This window comes from Neocloeon triangulifer, unplaced genomic scaffold, assembly GCF_031216515.1.
Source record: "Neocloeon triangulifer isolate White Clay Creek 2 clone unplaced genomic scaffold, ASM3121651v1 ptg000004l, whole genome shotgun sequence".
Classification (NCBI taxonomy): domain Eukaryota; kingdom Metazoa; phylum Arthropoda; class Insecta; order Ephemeroptera; family Baetidae; genus Neocloeon; species Neocloeon triangulifer.
This window is the reverse complement of record NW_026775547.1, coordinates 4558953-4575615: the sequence shown is the minus strand read 5'-3', so window position 1 is coordinate 4575615 and position 16663 is coordinate 4558953. Positions and strand designations below refer to the sequence as shown.

At 35.4% G+C, this 16663-nt stretch overlaps 1 protein-coding gene across 5 annotated transcripts in view; it reads right to left on the bottom strand.

The window, feature by feature from the left end:
- The window catches only part of LOC132193311 (caskin-2), a 158160-nt gene that overhangs the window by 100110 nt on the left and 41387 nt on the right, over positions 1-16663 (bottom strand). Inside the window, exon 1 of one of the 5 annotated variants that reach the window (XM_059613907.1) lies at positions 9091-9143. The exons of the other annotated variants lie outside the window; for them this stretch is intronic. The gene's annotated coding sequence lies outside the window, so the exon portion shown is untranslated. Of the gene's footprint in view, positions 1-9090; positions 9144-16663 lie in introns of those variants that run through there. 5 annotated transcript variants of the gene reach the window in all.

Sequence of the window (16663 nt, the reverse complement as noted above, 5' to 3'; positions counted from 1 at the left end):
ATATTTTTCAATACAATGTAAATTTTAGATTTAATTTGAAAACATATGAATCAACTCAACCAAAAAATTTACCACAAGCCCAAACTTCATGTGCAAAGTTTTCAAAATTTTTCTCATGGCTGGTTTGCAATCTATTCACATTACGCAGACTTTTCGGTTACTTTTGACCTCGGGTGCTCATTCAGGAGGTTGCAGTTAATTTAAAATGTATATTGCATTGACCGAAACCAGTCTGAAAGTATAAACAAAAGAAGGCATAATTTATTATTACTCTAAATTTTTATTATAGCAAAATGTTATAAAGTTCAGATTTGATATCAGAATCAATTATTTTTACTCGTTTTTAAATTAAATGAGGCTTCGAATTTTATTTACTACATTTGTATAAAAGATCTCCCGTTTTAAAATGCCTGAAAATCACTCTATAGGCAGCACATCTAGTGAATGCAAATTGCGATTTGAACGATGCAAGGCACAAAGGCGAATTCACGCGCCGTTGATAATGGAGATATCAGACCGTTTGCCTGCTGCTTTTGAGTCGAGACTTTGTGTATCCGCCGCTGCTGACTTGTCACTTTTCCGCCTTTTAGCCAGAGAAAGTGCCGAATATTTGCCTGCTTTTATCGACGTGCACACAACAGTTGTTGGACGCTTTTCAAAGGCACATTCACAAGATTCAAGCAGAAAAATCACTCTTTTTACCTTACAAAACGCGTCGTTGGAGGAATTTTTCCAAAACGCGTAAATATGTGACCAAAACGTACAGCGAAACGACATTAGCGTGTGGGAAAAATGCGAAAAGTCGGGCAGCAGGACGGAAATTTGACACTCAAGGCACACCTCTTTCGATGGCGAAAAAGTGAGGCGCTAATAATAATGAAATCGCCCGCCGAGCACTCTGCATTGCGGCACGAAATATGTACATTTTTATATCGCAAAAAAGCAGCAAGGCTTGCCAAAAATTTTAATCGCGAATTTTGTTTCTCCTCGACTGCACGCCGCGAAATATTATTGCTATGCTAAAAACAAAACGAGAGCTGCGGTTTGAAAGCGCCATTTCGCAGCTGGAAATATCTCTGCACTGAATAGAGAGCGTCCCCCTCTTGAAATCGTGCGAGCGAACACCGACTCAATTAGCAAATTATTACTATTGTGTTGGCTGCAATTACCGAGAGTACACATTCGTAGCCCACTCGCAAACACTCACGCATTCACACCGCACAGCACAATCTGGACCGAATTTATGTGCGCAGCTGCTCGAAAATTTGCACAATTTTATCAGAGAAAATATTTCAGCTGCGTGTTCTGGGTTTTAAACAATCGTCACTTCTACAAACAGCAGGAACTTCAAACTTTACCAATTTAAAAGAGAAATTGTTTCAATTATTTGATATTTTAATAAAATATTTTATTTGGATTTGCATCTGTTTTGCAAAACAAAGCAGATCAAAAAGTTTCAAATACATTTGATCTCATGAAGTTGATTAAAATTAATCAATAAATTATTTGCAGACTTTAAATTTTTACGGTTGTTACACAGTTTGACAAAAGTTACCAATAATAATCTCCACAAGTTCTAAATTTCACTAAAAATTTAATTATTATATATTTTAAACAATTATACTTTCATTGAAAATCAGAGCCGCCCCTTTATTTGAAAATTGATCATTTCAGTAAATTTACAGTTGTCATTTAAATTTTTACTTCCATGCTGAAATATGGCTACAGAAAAGGGCAATTCTGTATGTTTTTCATTAAAACAAATGTCAAACAAGGCAACATTGTCACTTCATTCAGAGAGAAAAGCTGCATTTTTGGAGCCCATTTTGAAGAAAGCAATTTTTCTGAAATTAGTCGAGCTCTTCTCCAAAACTCGGCTCCCCCATTTTCATACAAATTACACCGTCAAACTTTTTGTCCGGGTCCCTCTATACAGCAGACGTGAAATCGTCTTCCCGAGAGTGCTCCAGCAGTGTCGAATCACTCATTCATCATGGCGAAAACACTGGAAATCATCATGTCTGCGTCGTTCCAGCAGCAGCGGGGCGCTTCTTCATTAGGGTAAAAGCACGAGGAGCAAAGAAAGATGCGCGACGAAAATTGTGCATTCAGTTTGTGCAGCCGTCGAGGCGGCAGAAAAAAATCACGTCTGCGAGGGCGATGAAAAATGAAAGGCCACCGGCGTGCATTTTATATTTTTTTTTTAAATATAAGCGGAGGAGGCGAGCGCGCTAATCAATCAAGCTGATCGACCGCGCGCCGATCGAATTAATCGCACCGGCACAATCGGAATATTAATTAAGCTCCCCCCACGCAACCTGCAGATAAAATAACCGAAACACGCCGGGCCACACCTTACTTCTCTTGCCGGGCAATATTTTCTCATCTCGCGTGTCGGGGGAAGTTGCTCGGGGGCACATCCATATAATTTTCGCCGCCAAAGTTCAACACGGCGTTATTTATCTAAAAGCTTTCCTTGTCTTTTGCATCTCGGCGAAAACAATGAACGATGCACTTCGAAATTCAAAACAGCCCATCCGTCGATATGCGGGGTGTGTTTCGCCTCCTCGGCCGAACGCTCGCTCGCGCTTCCTGATCGATATTCGCGTGTGAAAGCTGCGCGGGTTGCATACACACGAGACCCTTAACTGCTATAAATGTGTGGCGTATTTCAATCTAATCAAATGCGTAAGAAGGCTCAGTCCAAAAATACCGATTAATTTTTCAAACTTATGATGGTATAATTTTGGTTGTAGATGTTTTATAATATATATTTATTTTAAGATTTAAGTTCCTTGCCGTTTTTCAATAGATAGTATTCTGTCGTCATTTTTTTCGAAATGTACAAATCTTCCCCATAAAATTTTTAATAATAATTATAATAAAATAAAATTAAAAATAACATACATGAAATGATTAAATTTAAATAAAATGTATCAATATTAATGTATGATTAATAGTAAAATTGTTATAATATCCTTTTTTTTATTTTTAATTATGTTTATTCTCATAATATGCTTGTAAAAATATAAAATACCAATTGATCATTGTCTGTACAAATGATAAACTTTTCTCTTCGTGTGTTGTAATCAGATTATTCTAGATTTAGTTTTAATCTTCAAAGAGAAATGGATTTTTGAATTTAAGGTAGAGAAAACCAAGCTCTTTAAACAAATAAATATATTGTATAAATTAAACCTTACGAAATCTCAATTCTCTCAAACCAGTGATAAATTTCAGTTTGCATAAATCAACTTTCACCTATTTGCCTTCATTTTGTTACGTTTAAATTGCAAAAATTAATATCTGTAATCCAAAATCTAACAATGTATTGAGAGGGTAGAGATTTTTAATTAAAAATTTACCATTGTTTTCGTTATCAGATTTAGAGTTAGACTTAAAATTTCTGTATTAATAAAATTCCATGATTTTTACAATTTTTTTTTCATTTATGAATTTGTATATATGTATTTTGTAAATTGTCCATGGAATTTTACATTGCAAATAATCAAAATTTACATTTTATCCACTTCAATCATCAGAACACAACAATTTTCAAAACACAAATCACTTTCCCGCTCTAAACACACACGTGTTCTGCGCATTTTTGGCGCACATGCCCAAGAGTAGCACCACGTTTTGAAAGGGCGTGCAACTGACAGTCACTTTATCAAATAGTTATGAGGGGCTGGGGAATATATTTCGGCCCCAGTCGTAGATTATATCGAATGCTACTGGAGAGCTTTCGGTTCGTTTCGTGGCCAGAAAAGTGAGTGAGTGCGAGCAAGCCAGAGATGTGTGTCGGTCTCTCGGCCCCAGAAATTGATATCCATCCCAGAGCCGCTGATAAATTTATTATATACGGAGGATCCGCCCGGCCGCTAGAAATTCTGCTTGAGGTCGAGCTGCGGTGAAAAATGGCAGTAATAATCCACTTTCGGCCACGAATTTATCAGGGGGTTATTGTGCAATGGGCCGATGCGAGAGATTCGGCTTCAGTCGGTTTGTTGTCGAGGACCTGCACCAGCCTGCGGTAAATTTTGATTAGATTTTTCAAGCGCAACTGGAGGATTCCCCTCGGAAACGGTTCTTGGGCTGGATTGCTAGCTCAAGTGGAGCTTCTGTAATTCTTCACACTGCGATCTAATAGAGTGCAGCGGAAGTAGCACTTTGTATCAAAGTTTCAAATGAAAAAAAAATTAGAATTAAAAAAAGTAGCAATGAAGCAATATTTAAAAAAAAAATCAGTTAATTAAAATTATGCAAATAGAATTTGCTGAATAGGCTGGAGAAAAGTCGTTGTTTTTTGCTCATTCTATGGCTTTTTTCAGTGAAATGGAAACAAAAAATAAAATAATATTGTTATTACTATAAATAAAAAAGACAAATTGAAAGGTGGAGTTGCAAAAATTCACTTGATGGTAAAAAAAAAAATGAGAGTAATTTCTTTTAAAATTACTTTGCCTGGGACCTTTTCAAGAAAATTGTGATCTAATATAACTCAATTTTATTGGAACGAGAGTCCCCATTAAAAAAATTATTGCTACTTGTTTTCGTTATAATTTTACCACATTTTTCTTGTACTGAAATTAATTCTAAAATTTAAACTTTCTTTATCAATGTTATTTGTCGTACTTTAATCTAATCTTTTGTTTGGAAAAATCATCAAACAGCTTTTCACTTGGCTTTCTCCATCAATAATTTTTAATCAATTGTGTTTTGAACATCAAGAGAATCTCCATTCCAGAATGTTCGCACCCCTGAGTTGCTCGTTTTGCGACCGAGAGGGTGCAAACTGGTGATGACCAATTTTATTGGCCCCATCTTTTTCTGCTTGCATGACTGCTGCCGGCGCTTGCAGGAGAGGATTAGAAAAGTAATGAAAAAAGTGCGTGCGGACGTAACAATAAAAGAGGCGCTTCCTGCAGAGACTTGCACACTATTCATGTCGGAAAAGCGAAAGGGAGACCCTGCAAGGCACATTTTAAACGGGGCCCCTCTCGTCTCTTTGCATGCAGAATTCTCTTTTCTTTCTTTTCTTCGGGGCTGTTTGCACGCCAGTGTATTTTATTTCAGAGCCGGCGACACTTTGCTGGCTGGAAATTTATATAATATAAAAGGACGAGCGCCCCCGGCTCCCATTATGCATACGCGTTGAAAAGGGCGCCCGAAAGTTAATCTTATTTTATGAAACAAATTCTCGCCGTCCGTCCGCCCCAATAGAGTGTATTGTTATTATTACCGTTGCGATCGAGCCTGCGGGGGATTTTCACAATTTGGAATATATGAATTATATGGGATGAAAAAAAAAATATACGGCTCATCACCACGTCGCATTATAAATTTATGCCGAAAATTTTTTAACCGCAGTCGGCGCTCAATGAAGTGGGATTTATGAGATAATTTAATATTTGGGCAGCGCGAGTGGGCACAGAGAAAATATTGCTGCCCTGCCTGCGCTTCGTGGTGCCACATCCAATTAGCTTTTATTATATTTTTCCTCCGCCCTCTTTTTGTTTAGCTTTATTGTATTACGGCTCGTGAGAGAGAAGAGTAGAGAGCGGCGATTTTTTAATCCAATAAAGCCGAGGTCCCCTCGCGTTTTCCGGCCGACAATCAAGATTTTGCATCTTTTTTGGCCAAACACCAGCCGCAAAATGGGTGGAGAAGCAGAAACTTCATTTATTCACATAATTCCTTCTATGCCAGGATTAAGGAAGATGTTTGAGGAAAAAATGATTCTATCTGTCTCGGAATGAAGGGCGTGAAATTTGTGCCAGGGAAAAGTAAAATTATATGTTGTAACTTCTAAAATTAAAGATCAGATTGATTTATATATTAACATGGTTTGAAAAACAAAACTATAGGAAAAAGGCAATTTCGCCGGATTAAAGGCAGATTCTTCGTTGTTATGTTCTTGAGAAAAAGTTAGTTGATCCGTTTTAAATTTCATCTTTTAACTTAGAGGGAGTAGGGCGTGAAATTTCTTTCCACTTTAATATACCAGAGATAAGCTCAAATCACGCTCATACGTTTTTCCTCCTAATATTCATGCAAATTTCCTTATTTCGATGGCGGAAGTTTGCTTGCCAGACAACCGCGCGAAGCATTTCTTCGGGCGATATTATTAAACATTCAGGTTCAAAAGTTCCATGTTTATATTTGCTTAAATTCCACATCCACAGCATGGGCCCCCAGTGGGCAACGCAGGGCGTATTTTCCCTATTTTCCAGCACCCCTATCTCTCTTTCAGCTTTGTGTAAAATGCGTCTCTACAAAGGTGAATTTGGCATTTTGACAAGGGGGAAAGTTTCGAGAGGTGCGCGCCACGCGTAAACACAGCTGCCTAAACTCGCGGCGGCGGCACCCCTGCCTGCCCTCAGTTGCACAAGCATCTGGATATCGAAAATGATATAATCATCCCCAGCACGAGTCACTCTGTAATAATAAGCTTAGGGCAACAAAAATGGTCTGGAGCGTGGTGGAATATCATTAAAATAAGAATGCCTGCAGCAGATGCAACCGTGGTTTTTGTGTTGAGTTTTGGATTTGTTCATTGATAATCAAGATCTCTTTCACTGATATTAAATAGGATAATATTTTGTTTGAATTTGTATATTTTGAAGATAAAAGACCATTTATGCATTTATATATAATTTTTTGTTAAGTTTAACTGCAGGGCTGATATTGATCTATTTCCATGGAGTTCAAAATTGAAACAAGTAATATAAAAATAAATTGTAGAATATGTTATAAAAGATTATAAATTTCTGCGTTTTATTTTAATATCAGTGCCTAAATAATTAGAACACCAATGAGATTAAAATATCCTAGTTTAAATTTTATTCTAAAGAAAATAAAAAATAATTCCGTGCTGAATATTTTGCTAAGCTTCAAATTTTTTGCATATTTTCAACTAAATTTTATGCTATAAAGACAGAATTTCTTCTTGGAAAAGAGATTATAGTTTTTTTTTTTTTAAATTGAAAATAAATTCAATTTTATTTTAATTTGTTTTGAAATGATTATGTCCTTTTTATATCAAAATAGTTCATCTAATATATTCCCCACCTTCCGCGAAAGAATGTCGTTTGTCAACAAGTATGCTAATTTTTTGCGACAACATTCGCAGACACTTTCATTGCAAAAGGAAACGGTGTACGGTTTCAATTCATAATTCCACAGAGCCATTTCCTCTTCAATTGCGCACAAAAGAAAACGCACATTATGCAATTCCGAGTGTCACATTTTTGCGCCGATAGGCTCAGGTTTCCATTTCGAGAGCGGAAATTTTCGTCCTCCTACTTCTTTGTGCAACCATAATGGTCGGTGGCAATTCAAAGAATAATTCTGTTTTATTATACCAGACTTGAACATATTTACTGCCGGCAACATTTAGCAACCCACTCCGCACGTCGGTCGGTTAGTCTGAGGAAAAAATTATTCTGCTTTTCGAAAACCTCCTCCTCTCGCCGTCAACGACGACGGCCATCAGCCTTTATGAAGGGTGCAATAAAGGTGGCTTGTAAAATTTACATCGCAGTTTATTCACACCAGCGAGCCATATTTGCATCTTTGCGCGAGTGGAAATTTATATTTATGCAGTTTGTTGTGAAACATGCATGTTATTTATGGCGGAGTGCACTTTTATGTCATACTGTTGGGTTGAAAATGAAAATTGAATGTGCATTAAGTGCCTGTTAATTTATCGGCCTGTCGACATGAAGTTAGTTGCATCAACCGGGCCGTCATTTGAAAAAATTGGTTGTTCAATTTTCATTTTATTGCCAATAAATATACATAATTTATTGCACATTTAATGTTATGAGTGCATATATATTTTAAATTAGCACTACAGAACTCTTGAATACAAATTTATTAAATGTAAATATTTAAAAAAAAAATCTTCCATTGACTTCATTAATGATTTGAGTAATTATCGCCGTTGGTATTTAATAAAAAGAATTAATTAATAATTATAAAAAAAAACGTTACTAAATTGAAATTGCTAACTAGTGAATGATGTTTTCAACTTCTAAAGAATAATTGTTAGGTTAAGTTACATATTATATATATTATTTTTTTTTATTTTTATTAAATTTAGCTATAAAATTTTAACTTTCTAAATCAAGCAAGTGCTTACTCAGTCAATGCAATGGCAAAATAGAATAAAATATATTTAATTTAGTTTGAAAACAGCATTAAATGTTAAAAAAATTAAAAAGATATTTTTATCTTTTAGCTTGCTCAGTTTTAAATGATTTTAATAATCTTAAAAACCATTTTAAATACCTGATTGTGTCGTCACTGAAGCCAATCAATAGCGACGCTCTCTATTCAAAGATCTTAAGCAAGATAGAAGCAGTGAATAGGATTTTTTTTTGTCTAGCCGGCCATCAACAAAAAAGAGACGAGGTAATTCCTATTTAATCAATCGCCGTGCCGAATTCGCTCCTTGTTGGCCCTTATGTAATTTGACGGGTCTTTGACGCCGGGCTGACTTTCTACTTGGCGCTGACAAACCACGTCAGCCGGGTGATTATTCCTTATATATTTCGGATCACCTGAGGCGCTCTTTCAAAACTCAAGCAGTCCAGCAGCTCGTATATACGAGGAGAGAGATGATAAATTATTGATCTCGCGCGCACTCACTGAGTTTTGCATTTTGAAAACAAAAGTGGTGCCGAGAGACGAGGACTGCATATTAGCATAATATGTGAAATTCCAACGCAATTTCACATCATCCCGAATCTCGTTTTGACTCAAAGGACACATTAAAATTTTTGCAGTTTGAATAATTTATACCGGATTTTAGCATGCAAATTGTATTTATCCTCACAAAGTCGCCGAGAGTGCATCAAATTTTATTTTATTATTCGCCGTAATGTGAAAATGTAAATCATCTCCATGCGTATCTTATTTATACAAAGCTGCTTTTACCATTTTTGAAAACCAGCAGCGCTCCTTAATGAACACATACAACGACCGGCTTATAATAATTCTTCCTCTTCGGACGTTTTTCGTTTTTTTTCAACAGCAGCATATATGTGGCGAAATGAGAGAGAAGAATTTCAAATGGGCAACACATACCTTTCGTCGTTTGGGGAGTGTTTTGTTTGGAGTAACGAGGACGCAAAACGTAATAACCGAGAGTTAATGCGAAAATGCGAGAGACTCGGTGCTCGTTTGGAGGGCCTGTGACGCCAAACTCACCTGAAACACAAGAGTAAAAAATTTGATGAGAATTAACACAACGCATAAATGTGCAGGTCATTTTGAGTGCGATAAATTTTTTAATGTGTATACCAGAGAGGTGCAAAAAGAACAGAACACAACTCTCAAAAAAAAAAAAAAAGAGGAAAACTTAATAAGCATGTGCTCAAAATTTTTTAAGCTATTTTGAAATTCGTAATTCATGAAAAACTCAATTAAAAAATTAATATAAAAGTTGTCAAAAAAATTATTTTATTTACTTAAAGGAATTTATTTCAAGATTTTCAGTATTTTTCAAACCGGCAGCCTTTACATATCTGAATATAATTATTAAACTGCTTCAAACCAATTAAATAACTGATTTAAAAATTGCTTCAAAGATGATTTAGAAAAAATATTTTTTTTTTTAAATCATCTTTTAAATAGAAGTTTTACAAATAATGATAATTGAAACTTATGGGATTTATGGAGATTTATTTGATATGAACTGCTTAATGTCAATGCAAGAATGAGCAACAAAATTTGAATAAAAAATATTGCTAATATTATCTTTAAATCCTTCCATACGATATTTTTTATTCAAATTTTGTTGCTCGTTCTTGCGTTGACATAAAGCAGTTCTTATCAAATAAATCTCTATAAATCCCATTAGCATTATTTATGAAACCTCTGTTTCTCCATCCAGTAAGCAAATGACGTCACAAATTCAAAGCAAACAGACTTCTCTCGTCCATTTGTTTGCATTTCAATCATCAGATAAGTCCACGTCGTAAATAAGATAATTATAATCGCATTACAAATGCATTTATTTCTGTACCAACAGTGCCAAGCTGCTGGAAAATCGGCGAGCAGTGGACAGAAACGAACTCCATTCATCAAGTTGTCTTTCAATTCAAATCAACTTCAGCCCGCATCAATCGAGCGCATTTCAACACGGCGGAGTGTGCCTTTCATTAATTGACAAACTAACTGTCAGCCCACAGGACGAAGCAAATTGCATTTACGTTTCAGGGCCTCTCTTACAATTATTTTCAATTTTCATAATTTAAATTTAAATTCATGAAAATTTAAATTCCATTCATAAAGTTTGAAATAGGTTTTTTTCAAAGGTTTATCTTTTCTCGCAAAAAAAGCATTATTTCAGGCTTTATTTAAGTGTCGATATCAATGTCTTGTAGAATTAACGAAATTTATTTTAAATTCAATAATTAATCAATCATGGTAAAATGCTTTTGGTGGGAAAAATGAACCTTTGATGAAACTCTATTTTAACCAAGATTTTTTTGTTTATAGCAATCTTGAGATTTTGTACTTTCTTTTAATTCTATAATTCTAGAACCATTGCTGGAGAGGCCCTTTAATGCTGGGCAATTTCGCGGAAACTCATAAAATGCATGGAGTACAACAAACAATTGCTGCATGCGGTGGAATAGAAGTTGTAATTTTAAAACGACCTGATGCACGCGGCAGTAAACGGCGTTTTGTTCTTCGCGCACTATGCACGCGGCCATAAATATCGCCGTTGAAAGGATGAGAAATGCACCCTGCAATGCACTCGTAAACAATCGTTGTTGGCTTTAATGGCCGGGCGCTAATGATAATAAAAAGGGCGCAGATGGACTGCATCCACGCGAGCAGCACACCATCCGCCGCCGCCGCCGCATGCACCACCGATGCAACAAATGAGCATTTTAACTTTTTCTTTACATCCCTGCCGTTGCAGCCAAGAAAAATAAACGGACTGCACGTCTTCTAACTTGAAGCAGTGGCAGAATGAGAATTAAAATAAGATAAAATTTAAATTAAAAGTTTTTAAAAATTTTAATTTTATTTAATTATTTGTCTATATTATTTTTAATTTGCATTCATTTTTGCTTTAACTTTTATTAATAAATTTATAAAATATTTTACGCAGGAAAAAAATAATAATGGTGTTTTAAATTGATTACAAACACAATTTTAAATTCTATTAATATAATTTTTCAAGAATTTTAAATAAATAATAATCACTTTCACTAATGTTAAACGGCTCAACGATAATTGTCGCTTCGTCTTGTACATTCAGTTCCTGATTAATTTATATTCTGACTGTTTTATAAATATCAATTATGTCAAAACAATGCAAATTCTAAATATCATGTGGCTAAATATTTAATCCGTTGATATTTAGTAGATTGTAGCGTATTATTTAAGTTAACTAAAAAATTTAAAAGGATTTCCAAAATTTTGGTAAATCTATAAAAATTGCGTTCTCACAGCACTCGCTCACTTTTTCCCAGCAGCTCCACGGTCGGCGAACGCAATTATTTTCTTCCTTGTTCAAACCAGTTTCAGATTGGGTTAATCCACTTTAATATGAACACATCAAATCAAATTTGGCTTTTTTCCAGGACCAGTGCGTCATAAATTTTCGACATAATTTTAAATGCGTTTTCTGACTTGAATCTCTCTAAACGCTTTCTTACCTGGCAGACTCTTAATTTATTGAAGTCCACAAAAATGTTTACCATAAATTTGAATGTGAAGTTACGTGATAATTTTATTTTTCACAATTTACTTTATTAACATTGTGTGAAAATTTTACAAATTTTAAAAGGCTGATTTTAAGAAGGGAAAAGTATTTAAAAATATTCCCGTACAAAGCCATTATTGTTTTTTCTTCCTTTCAAAATTCAATTTTAAGACCAATTTAAATTTCTATAAATAAAAATGATCTCAAACATAATACAACGCAGTTAAAACCAAAATATATTGCAATAAAAATCAAACTTGGACCGATTTCTAGCTGATCGGAACTGGATAATCGATTGATGTTTAATCAATTTTGTGCCTAGAAATTGGGCCACTCGTTAATATTCAAGTCACGCCCCTGTCGTGCGCGTTATTAACGCAGAACACCTCGCCATCCATCCGTGCGTCCCTCCGGCTGCTGCACTGCATAATGAAGGACAAAAGCCAGTGGTGCTGTTTATTTATGGTGGTGCATCCCCCAGCCTTCATTACTGCTACAAAGTTGGGTGCATGTTATTGTTTGACAGGCCGATGCGCGCCATTGAATTTCCCCTTTGATTAATGCCCTCGCCCATCGTCAACAAGAAGTTCTCGGCATCAATTTCCGAAATTCAATTAGCGGTCAAGCCGACCTCAATTGTTGTCAATTGCACGATCCGGGCTGACTTTTTGTCCCGCCGCAATGGTCAACGCTGCAATTTTCCAGGTCAACCGACTGCTGCTTCTTCTTCTTCTTCTTTGCAGAAAAAAAGTAATGTTGGCTCATCAGCACGCTGCACCGCAGCCGCGGGGACGGAAAAAAATAATCCAAACGTGGATATCCTCGGGAATAATAAACAAGAAGTGGCGGTTCTGCTTATATTCTTTTGCCTGGTAGTGCAAAGGGTCGCGGTTATGTTAAGAAAAGTCACGTCTCTGTCAGCACTTTGCTTTTTCGGAGCATAAAAAAGAGAAGCGCAGTTGATTATGAAAGAGTTGCAGTGGGGAATGCGCGCGACTCAAACGTCGTATACTTTTGCTTTTTGAGAAAAAGAATTCTCAAACATTTCAGTGAGGCATCCCTTTTCATATCTTTCACATAAACTTTGCTCTCAAATGTGAATCATAAATAAGTAACCTTTAAAATTAAAAAGGTTAAAAAGAAAGAACATTCCTCTTTACAGACCAAGGAGAAAATTTTTAATAAAGATTTTAAGTTTCAAGTGATGCATTCTCTTAATTCAATTTAAATAATCCCGAAAATAATTGTGGCACACAATAAATTCATGTATTTAAAAAGACATTTAAAAAAACATTTTTTTTTTAATATTGCTGGGAAATTTTGTATATGAAGTCATTCACTGTTGGTATTTTCTGTTCTTTTATTTTGTGTTTAATTCTTATAAAATTGCTCTGAAAACATGTAATTTATGAAATACTTCTATTTAAATTAAAATACAAGCTACCAATTTAGATATCGATGAATCACACATGGAATTGTAAGATTAATTTGGATACAATATAAAAAAATCTAAATGAATTTTTATCAGTTTAATATCTCTAGATTGAATTGTTAAAAAAAAATCATTGGTAATATTAAAAATATTTTTATAAGTTTAAAAATTAAAAATAATAATCATTTGAAACGTTATAAAAAATATTAAATTATTGTAAAATCCAAATTTAATGAACAAAAAAGTGTTTATTTAAAACAAAAAAAAAAGTTTAAATTATATTTATTACAAAGGTATGGTATCACAAAATTGATATAAAAGATGGATATGGAGCACTGATAAATTGAAAGCGATTGGGACTTGTTAGATGCATTTAAATTTTGGTTCTGTGCTTGATGTGCAAATAATCGTTTTATTGCCTCTCGCAGATATAAATTATGCATTTTTTTTTCAACGAGGTCGTGCACGCCGCTCGAAAAGAGTGTCTGCGTATGGAATTAGCGGAGGACGAAATGCACAACGTTTATAAAAAAGGCAAACACGCCGCCGTATATACGCTAATTGGCGGCGCGAGTGAAAGAAAAGCGGCGAACAAGCGGCGGTGCTTTATGGGCACATCCATCATGCCCAAGAGCATAAATTTATTACACATGCCATTATATGTATACGCGTGTGCACCGTTTAAATATCGAGAGCAGCAGCTTGGGTTAATTAAAAAGCAGCCGGAGAGAGAGAGCAGCCCCCTGTTTGATTAAAAAGCTGCAAATTAGTATTCGCGGCGAAGCATCGGCGTATAGCAGCTTAAAATCGCTCCTGCACATTATATAAACGTCCATGCCTATAATGTAAGTTACTGGCAAGAAGCAAACTGCCAAAAAAGGCTTTTGGACAAGACGAAACTTGGCCAAAATCTCTAGGGGCAAAGATCAACAGAACTTAACATTACCTTAAAGTTATAGCATACAAATTACAGTTTTCAGTTAATACTTAAAATACTTTTCATTTTTTTGCCATGCAATTTAATTTAAAAAAATAATTCTTCCACTTTGCGTAATAATACATATATGAAATTTATGTTTCAGTTTTTAATCCTATATTAAATAATGTGAATAGTTAAACATGATAAAGAACATTCATCCACCAGTAAGAGTCATGAGAACAGATAATACTGATTTTCCACCACAGTGACTACAGTATTATTAAATATAAAAATAAGTAAAATTAATTTAGGCAAATTCACGTTTGGCATATTTATTAAAGAGACGTGTGATAAACATGTAATAGCAAAATAAAAATATTTAATAATAATAATAAAGAAAATAATGTAAAAATTAAAATATTACTTATTTTTTTATTTTACAAAATTAGAACAGTTATAAAATTTAATCCAATTAAAAAGAGATTACATTTTAAATTTTCTTCTTGTTAAATAGATTTCGGTCCATTTCTGTTGAATTTCCACATAACTAAAAACTCTTCGTTTGGTGCACAATTTGCTTCTCGTTACCAACATAACAAAAATTGTATAATGGCACATCTCGTCGGGCAAAGTTGCGTGTTCAAATACATACTTTCACAACCTGGCGGGCATCGCGAATTTCAAGTGGAGGGGTGCACCTGTCCCCGGGGCGGTACCCACCCTTGGAAAATGACCCGCCGGACGGATTTTTTACGAGAACGGGGATGTTGGTGCGGGGTCAGAAGGGGTCGTAAGACGCCGATAAAGTAACAGGTGGCCGGTGCAGGTGAGGCGCCGCATTCGCGAGTCCGAACGGCCTTTCCCCCCTACCTCAGCTGACCGCTGTGAAGGACGACTGGATTTCCAACTTGCAGTACTGTTCTCGCTGTGGCTCTAATTTAATCCCGGTCCACCAGGACCCTCTCTCGCGCGTATATATAATATGTATTTAATGTATCGCCGCGCGTCGGCCTAATGCGCTCTCTCGCTCGCTCGCTCGCATCAGACCCAGGATTACAATTTCGCCAAAAGATGCGAGATTTATTTTGTCTCGTCGCCTACCCTCGCTACTCGCTCGCCGCCTAATCCCTTAAGACGCTTACGGGACGTGCAGTTTAACGATAATTTATTCGCGGTTTGTAAAAATTAATTAAGACGCGGCGCAAAATTGAATTGGGCCGGTGATTTCGATCACTGGAATTGACTTTGACGCAGCTCAAGCTAAAGCGCATTATGGCCCCTTTGAACGCAAATTATCTCCCAAGGGATTTAGTTTAAAGAATAAAAATATTTATTAATTTTGTTAATTTAAATTCACATTTAATAAAAATTTAAATCTCTATCAATTATTATTAATATTATAAAAAAAATAAAAAAAATAGTGAACACGCAACCTTCCAGGAATTCTCATGACGATTTTTTTATAGTTTCATTTTAACTTCAAATTTACAAACCCAAAATTTAAATAATATTTTTAGAGAAATATAAAATTTGAGAGGAACAAAATTTTGGCTTTTGTTATTGATGAACTTTTATTGTTTTGCAACTCGTAATCCATTTTCAACGTTAATTTTCATGCCGTGTTTGTTAATTTTTGTCCCATATTCCATTTTCGCTGACATAATTTTATAAAAGCTTTAAATCTTCCTATATTTTGAGTCTTAAAAAAGAAAATAAAATTTGAATATCAAATTTTTCAATGTCACTCTTTTTTTTAATGGTAAGCCATGATCTATGCCACGTCCGCAAAAGTATAAAATGTTGGAGCACTCGCGATTTACCAAAAGCAAGTCTCGCGCAATAAATAATCTGTCTCGCAGAGGCAACTTGGAGGACGCGAGTGGGATTTCTTTCGTCCCACAGAGAGAGCACAGGAGATTAGGTTATTAATTTCGGTTTTGCAAATAGCCCTGGATCATATTTCTGCGACTTTTTCCCATCCCATGTTCAGCATCGCACGACGGACGTTAGCCTTTCTCGCGCATATGAAGTGCGCGTTTATTAATTGCTGCAAATCCCTTCAAGAAACCCATATTATATATAACACGTGTAATAAAATTGCCACCTTGGCGACAAGTCTTTAATATATATCGCACGAAAGTAAGCGTCTTGAACTTTGTAATTTATTTTATTAGACGAGAAGCAGGTGAGAGTTTTCAACCTTTTTTTTATCGCTCTGAAATTGCAGCAGGTCTTTGGAATTAACATGCACACCACAAAAAAAACCAACTCTCGTTTTCGATTTCTTTCTCACAGTCTCTGTCGCGACTCCGGTCGAATTTGCATCACTGCTCGATAAGTGAAACAACCTTGTTTGTTTTCGCCAACCGACTTTTTTATTTCCCAATCGTGCAGGCTAACGGGTTGCGCAAATAAATTTCTGACCTGGCGCCATCCAAGAACCGCAGCATTATTATTATTATTTCGATTTGAAAGTAGCTGTCCGCACAATAAAATGGCGTCTCTTTTCGGGAAGGCGTGAAAGAAATTTTTCCATACAACACCAATAAAATTCTTTCGCCATCCCAACCTCGAGGGACCCATTCTT